Below are 7,986 nucleotides of genomic sequence, written 5' to 3' on the forward strand. Positions count from 1 at the left end.
GTGTAGCACTGATGAGGACTCATTGGGGATGCTACGTGGACAGAAGAGGCAGAGAAAGCCCATCTACAGATACTAGGGCAATAGAGGGGAGTGGAGGCAGAGAGGAAAAATTGCCCAAATTGCCAGTAACTTCTCGTTTTTTGATTCTAGTCTTTCTTGAAGCCCAGGCGTTTTTGCCTTTGAGTCCTGTGGAGTCATTTCTGTAACCCTAAAAAAATTCTCTATTTCTGTTTAAGCTAATTTCTTGTTCTCATTTTCTAACAAGGAATGTAGTAATGAGAATGTCTGTTGGAATTAGAAACATGGAGCTCATTGGTCGTATTTGCCAGTGTAATTTCAGGGCTGCTTTTGGAGTACACATTAAATTATGGTGAAGAGTAAATGAGAGGTAAAGAAGTAGAGGAATCAAGAGTGGTCTAGAAAGTGCGACTCAAAGCAAGAGGGAATTTTGGAGTCCAAATATTTTTTTTTTCAAAGATAAGAATGACTAGAGCAACTGTATACTTTGAGGGAAAACAGACAATTGAATGGGAGAGAGAGAGCAGGTAATAATCGGAGTAATTTGAGGTAGAAATAAAACAGAATGAGATTAAAACCCAAAGAAAGAAGTTAGTTTTGAACTAGAGGAGGAACATCTCATCTTCTGAGGAGACAAAGCAAGAAAGGAAGCTTGGCCTTAAATGAAGGTAGTGGTGAGACAGGGGGCAAGAAGTTGAAATTCACATGAAGCGTGAAGTGAGATAATTTCCTGAGGGAGGGCTGGGATTACGGAGGGGAGAGTAGGAAGCTTAAGGAGACAATGAAGTTTGAAGCATCACTTCAAGAAGTAGAAAAGGGATTTGACCAAAGACAGAAGAAGGGGTTATGGAGCAGGAAGGGGAGCCCAGATAAGACCCTTGAGTTAGAGTGATAGCAATTGGAAAATTGTGTGATATTTGCCAGTGTGATCAGAAGCTCAGGGAAAGTCTAGATGTGGAGACAAACTCCAGGGAGTGTGAAGGGAAGACAGCGATGCAAGGAAGTTGAGAGAACTGTTTTTTTTTTAAAGTTATTTGATGGAGGCCAGGCATGGTGGCTCATGCCTGTAATCCCAACACTTTGGGAGGCTGAGGTGGGCAGATTACTTGATGCCAGGAGTTCGAGACCAGCCTGGCCAACATGGCAAAACCCCCTTCTCTACTAAAAATGTATACATTAGCCAGGTGTGGTGGTGCACGCCTGTAGTTCTAGGTACTTGGGAGGCTGAGGGTCCATGGGGAATATCTTTACCAACCTCTTTAAGGGTGTTTTTGGCAGAAAAGAAACGCTTGTCCTCATGATGGGCCTGGATGCTGCAGGCAAGATGATGATTCTGTATAAGCTGATGCTGGGTGAGATTGTGACCACCACTCCCATTACAGGCTTCAATGCAGACCCATGGAGTCTAAGAACATCAGCTTCACTGTGTGGTACATGGCAGGCCAGCACAAGATCTGGCCTCTGTGGTGCCACTACTTCCAGAACACACAAGGCCTGATCTTTATGGAGGACAGTAGTGACAGAGAGCACATGAACAAGGTCCATGAGGAGCTCATGAGGATGTTGGCTCAGGATGAGCTCTGGAATGCGGTCCCCCTGGTGTTCACTAACAAGTAGGCCCTCCTCAACATCATGAACACCACTGAGATCACAGGCAAGCTGGTGCTGCATTCTCTGCTCCACAGGAACTGGTACATTCAGGCCACCTGTGGCGCCCGTGGTGACCAGCTCCATGAAGGACTGGACTGGCTGTCCAGTCAGCTCCAGAACTAGAAGTGAATGTGACACCCTTCTCCGTCTCCCTCCTCCTCTTAAAATGTCTGCTTTACTCCCATGTGGCAAACAACTCTGTGCTATGAGTGCCAGAAACTGCCTTTGTGGTTTGGTTTATTGTGTGCATTGCACTGTGCTGTAAATGTGGCAGATGAAGCCTGTGGCCAGGCGTTTCATTCAACGTAAATAGATTTTGTTTCCGACAAGACAGTTTCTGGCAGTCACGTGCAAGATTACTCAGTGTTTTTTGTTTGTTTGTTTGTTTGTTTTTATTGTAAAGAGTAAAATCAACGCGGTGCTGGTCAGTGCTGAGAGGGGATGTAGGCCCATGGACACCTGGCCTCCGGGAGTCACTGTGTTGGGATTACTGGATGCACCCCTGGTTTTAGAGCTGTGTTGAGATCCATTTTTGTAAGTTGGTTTTAAGCCTGAACTCAGCCATTTTAAAAATCGTTAAAAATCTAACTTGAGAACACTTGAACACACAGAAGGGAGACCCTGCCCAGTGTGGGTTTGCAGTTATGGCCTGGATGCTAGCCACCAGCTTGGCTGTTCCCCTCAGGAATGTGAGGTGGTGGCATATCAGACCGCATCAATTCTGCATGATTGCAATAGAGATCCCTGTGACTCACCTGTCCTTGGGTCACTTTGCATCCCATAGCCTTGTGCTTATCCCTGTGCTTCCACGGCTCCTAAGGGCTGGGCTAGGAGCCCATTGCCAGCCCACTCTCCACTAGGCTGCTCAGCTGCCCATCCACCTGCCCACAGTAAGCTCAGGGGACACAGGCCCCACTTGTCCCTTGGTAAGCATGTGACCAGAGTGGGCTCATTGCCTCCAGCACTGACACTCTCTCAGACATATTGGTGGGATGTCTTTGGCCTCACCAGCAGGAGTGTGCGTGAGCCAGGCAGGCCATGCTTCTAAACCTGCAGACCCTTGGAAGTACCCTATCTCCGTGTATGACATAGCTTTCTCTCCCTTAGCTTGCAAGAGTCCAATTTGCTATCCAAAAAAGACGACCTCTACTTTTTCTTTTGTATTTTGATAAACACTGCAGAAGCTGGGGCTGTTCAATTATCTTGGGTAAAACCTCAGAACTGGTCTGTTTGATGTCAGGGAACCTTACTTGTTTCAATACACAATTAATAAAAGAAAATAAAAATAATCGCTCTTCAAAATAGATTTCTTCTCTGTCATAGCAGATACACTGAAGCTGCAATTATGACATAGTTACCCTTTGCAAAATTGCTTATAAACTTACTTTCTCCTCGTTGAAATGAATGGGAATCTGCATGGCTGAGTGTGCTGTCAGTGTAGTTTCTGAACAGCTGCTAGAAGCAGACTGGACATCTTGGACCCACTCAGGACACCAGATGCCCTGCATTAGGGGACTCCTTAGGACTGTTTAAAGCATGGAATTGAGAGGAAGTTTTAACTCAACAGCAGAGGAAGTTTTAGTGTGGTCAAAGAGGCCACTAAAAATACTTTGTATGTACTAGTTTCCTGTGGCTTCTGTGACAAATTACTACAAATGCAGGAGCTTAAAACAACACAAGATTTATTCTTTTAAAGTTTTGGAGGCCAAAAGTCAAAAACCAAGGTATTTTCAGGACTGTGCTCCTTCTGCAGGCTTCAGGGCAGAATCTGTTTCCTTCCCTATTTCAGTTTCTAGAGGTCACCTGCATTGTTTGAGTATGGCCTCTTCCTTTCCTATTCCTTACCTCCAATCTTTTGCTTCTGTCATATCTTCTATTGAGTCTGATCTTTCTGCCTAGCTCTAATAAGGACCCTTGTGATTCCATTAGTGATACCTGGATAATCTAGGATCATCTGTCTCCTTCCTTCCTTCCTTCCTTCCTTCCTTCCTTCCTTTCTTTTCTTTTCTTTTCTTTTCTTTTCTTTTCTTTTCTTTTCTTTCTTTCTTTCTTTCTTTCTTTCTTTCTTTCTTTCTTCTTTCTTTCTAATTTTAGGTTTTGGGGTACATGTGCAGGTTTGTTATTTAGATAAACTGGTGTCACAGGAGTTTGTTCTGTAAATGATTTCATCACCCAGGTACTAGACCTAGTGCCCAACAGTTGTTTTTTTCTGTTTCTCTCCCTTCTCCCAAACTCTACCCTCCAGTAGGCCCCTATGTCTGTTGTTCCCCTCTTGATGTCCATTTGATCTCATTATTTAGCTCCCACTTGTAAGTCACAACATGTGGCATTTGGTTTTCTGTTTCTGTGTCAGTTTGCTGAGGATAATGGCCTCCAGCTCCATCCATGTTCCTGCAAAGGACATGATCTTGATCTTTTTATGGCTGCATAGTATTCCACGGTATATATGTACCACATTTTCTTTAATATGTCATTAATGGGCATTTAGGTTGATTCTGTGTGTTTGCTACTGTGACTAGTGCTCCAGTGAACATATGTGTGCATGTGTCTTTATGGTAGAACAATTTATATTCCTTTGGGTATACACCCAGTGATGGGATTGCTGGGCTGAATGGTAGTTCTGTTTTTAGCTCTTTGAGGAATCACCACACTGCTTTCCACAATGGCTGAAATAATTTACACTCTCACCAACAGTGTGTAAGTGTTCGCTTTTCTTCACAACCTTGCCAGCATCTGTTATGTTTTGACTTTTTAGTAATAGCCATTCTGACTGGTGTGAGATGGTATCTCATTATGGTTTTGCTTTGCCTTTCTCTAATTATGAGTGATACTGAGCGTTTTTTCCCCACATGTTTGTTGACCCTATTTATGTCTTCTTCTAAAAGCTGTCTGTTCATGTCCTTTGACCACTTTTTAATGGGGTTGTTTTTTTCTTGTAAATTTATTTAAATCCCTTATAGATGCTGGATATTAGACTTTTGCCAAATGCATAGTTTCCAAATACTTTCTCCCAATCTGTAAGTTGTCTGTTTACTCTGTTAATGGTTTCTTTTGCTATGCAGAAGCTCTTAAATTTAATTACATCCCATTTGTCAATTTTTGCTTTTGCTGTGATTGCTTTTGGGATCTTCCTCATGAAATCCTTGCTAGTTCCTATGGTATTGCATAGGTTGTCTTCCAGGGTTTTTACAGTTTTGGGTTTTACATTTAAGTTTTTAATCCATCTTGTGCTGATTTTTGTATATGGTGTAAGGAAGGGGTCCAGTTTCATCTTCTGAATATGGCTAGTCAAATATCCCAGCAACATTTATTGAATAGGCAGTCCTTTTCTCATTGGTTGTTTTTGTCAGCTTTGTCGAAGATCAGATGGTTGTAGGTGTGCAGCCTTATTTCTGGGCTCTCTAGTCTGTTCCATTGGTCTATGTGTCTATTTTTGTACTAGTATTATGCTGTTTGGATTACTGTAGCCCTGTAGTATGGAAGTCAGGTAACATGATACCTCCAGCTTTGTTCTTTTGGCTTAGGATTGCCTTGGCTATTCAAACTTTTTTTTTTTTTGGTTCCATATGAATTTTAAAATATTTTTTTCTAGTTTTGTGAAGAATGTCATTGGTAGTTTGATAGGAATAAGATCAAATCTGTAAACTGCTTCGGGTAGTATGGCTATGTTAACAATATTGATTATTTCTATCCACGAGCATGGAATGTTTTTCCATTGGTTTGCATCATCTCTGATTTATTTGAGCAGCATTTTGTAATTCGCATTGTAGGGATCTTTCACCTCCCTGGTTAGCTGTATTCCTGGGTATTTTATTCTTTTTGTGGCAATTGTGAATGGGTTTGCATTCCTGATTTGGCTCTTGGCTTGGCTGTTGTTGGTCTATAGGAATGCTAGTGATTTTTGTACATGGATTTTCTATCCTGAAACTTTGCTGAGATTGTTTAACAGTGGAGGGAGCTTTTGGACTATGACTCCGGGGTTTTCTAGATATAGAGTCATGCTGTCCGCAAACAGGGATAGTTTGACTTCCTCTTTTCCTATTTGGATGCCCTTTATTTCCTTCTCTTACCTGATACTCTGGTCAGAACTTCCAATACTATGTTGAATGGAAGTGGTGAGAGAGGGCATCTTTGTTTTGTGCTGGTATTCAAGGGGAATGCTTCTAGCTTTTGCTCATTCAGTGTTATGTTGGCTATAGGTTTGTTATAGATGGCTCTTATTAGTTTTGGGGTATGTTCCTTCAATACCTAGTTTATTGAGAGTTTTTAACATAAAGAGATGTTGAATTTTATCGAAAGTCTTTTCTGCATCTATTGAGATCATGTGATTTTTCTCTTTCATTCTGTTTATATGATGAATCACATTCATTGATTTGCATATGTTGAACCAGCCTTGCATCCCAGGCATAAAGCCTACTTGACTGTGGTGGATTAGTTTTTTGATGTGCTGCTGGATTTGGTTTGCAAGTATTTTGTTTAGGATCTTTACATCAATGTTTATCAAGGATATTGGCCTGAAGTTTTCATTTATTTTTATGTCTCTGACAGGTTTTGGTATCAGGGTGATGCTGGCCTCAAAGAATGACTTGGGGAGGAGTCCTTCCTCTTCAATGTTTTGGAATAGTTTCAGTAGGAATGGTAGCAGCTCTTCATTTTACATTTAGTAGAATTAAACAATTCTATGCAAAAAGAGCAAAGTTGGAAGCATCACGTTACCTGATTTCAAATTTTACTACAAGGCTATAGTAATCCAAACAGCATGGTACTGGTATAAGAATAGACACATAGATCAACAGAACAGAATAGAGAATAGAAATAAAGCCACATAGCTATAACCACCTGATCTTTGGCAAGTTGATAGAGATATACAATGGGGAAAGGACACCTTATTCAATAAATGGTGCTGGGAAAATTGGATAGCTATATGCAGAAGAATAAAATTTGATTCCTATCTCTCAACATATACAAAAGCTAACTCAAGATAGATTAAATACTTAAATATAAGACCTGAAACTATAAAAATTCTAGAAGAAAACTTAGGGAAAACTCATCAGGACATTGACTTATGCACAGAATAATTGCCTAAGACCTTAAAAGCAAATATGACAAAACCACAAATAGACAAATGGGATTTAATTAAAGTAAAAAGCTTCTGCACAGCAAAATAAATGATCAATAAACATCTAACTTACACAATGGGAGAAAATATTTGGAAACTGTGCTTCTGACAAAGGACTAAATATTCAGAATCTACAACAAACTCAAACAACTAAACAAGAAAAAAAGAAATAACCTCATTAAAAAGTGGGCAAAGGACATGAACAGAAAATTCTTAACAGAACAACAAACATGAAAAAATACTGAACATCACTTATTATCAGAGAAACGCAAACTAAAACCACAATAAGAGACCATCTCACACCAGTCACAGTGGCTATTCCTAAAAACTAAAGAAAAAAAACCCCAACAGATATTGATAAGGATGCAGAGAAAAGAGAATGCTTATACACTGTTGATGGGAATATAAAGTAGCACAATCACCATGGAAAACAGTACGGAAATTTCTCAAAGAACAAAAACTACCTTCTGATTCAGCAATCCTACTACAGGGCATATATGAAAAGGGAAAGAAATTATTATATCAAAAATATATTGGCACTTGTATGTTTATTGCAGCACTATTCACAATAGTAAAGATATAGAATCAGCCTAAGTGTCCATCAGTGGAGGACTGGATAAAGAAAATGTGGTATCTATGTACCCTGGAATACTACTCAGCCATAAAAAAGAATAAAATCATGTCTTTTGCAGCAACATGGGTGGAGCTGGAGATCATTATCCTAAGTGAAATAACTCAGAAACAGAAAATCAAATACCACTTACAAGTAGGAGCTAAACAATGGGTACACCTGGACACGGACATATAGATGGAAATAATAAACACTGGAGGCTCCAAAAGGGATGAGGGTGAGAAGAGGGTGAGAGTTGAAAAATTACCTTTTGGATACAATGTTCATTGTTTGTGTGATGAGAACGCTAGAATCCCAAATTCCACCATACACAATATAACAATGTTCATTATTTGTGTGATGAGAACGCTAGAATCCCAAATTCTACCATACACAATATAACAATGTTCATTATTCATGTGATGAGTACATTAGAAGCCCAAACTTCGCCATACACAATATATCCATATAACAAACCTGCACACATGTACCTCCTGAATCTATAAATTTTAAAAAACAAAACATAATTTGCATAATTTCAGAGTATTCTATTGTATTAATATGCATACTTTATTTTTTATATTAACAT

At 40.0% G+C, this 7,986-nt stretch overlaps 1 pseudogene; it reads left to right on the top strand.

The window, feature by feature from the left end:
* Nucleotides 1–1,152: 1,152 nt before the first annotated feature.
* Nucleotides 1,153–3,623, top strand: LOC110740692 (annotated as a pseudogene).
* Nucleotides 3,624–7,986: the final 4,363 nt, after the last annotated feature.

Source organism: Papio anubis, chromosome 9 (assembly GCF_008728515.1).
Source record: "Papio anubis isolate 15944 chromosome 9, Panubis1.0, whole genome shotgun sequence".
Lineage (NCBI taxonomy): Eukaryota > Metazoa > Chordata > Mammalia > Primates > Cercopithecidae > Papio > Papio anubis.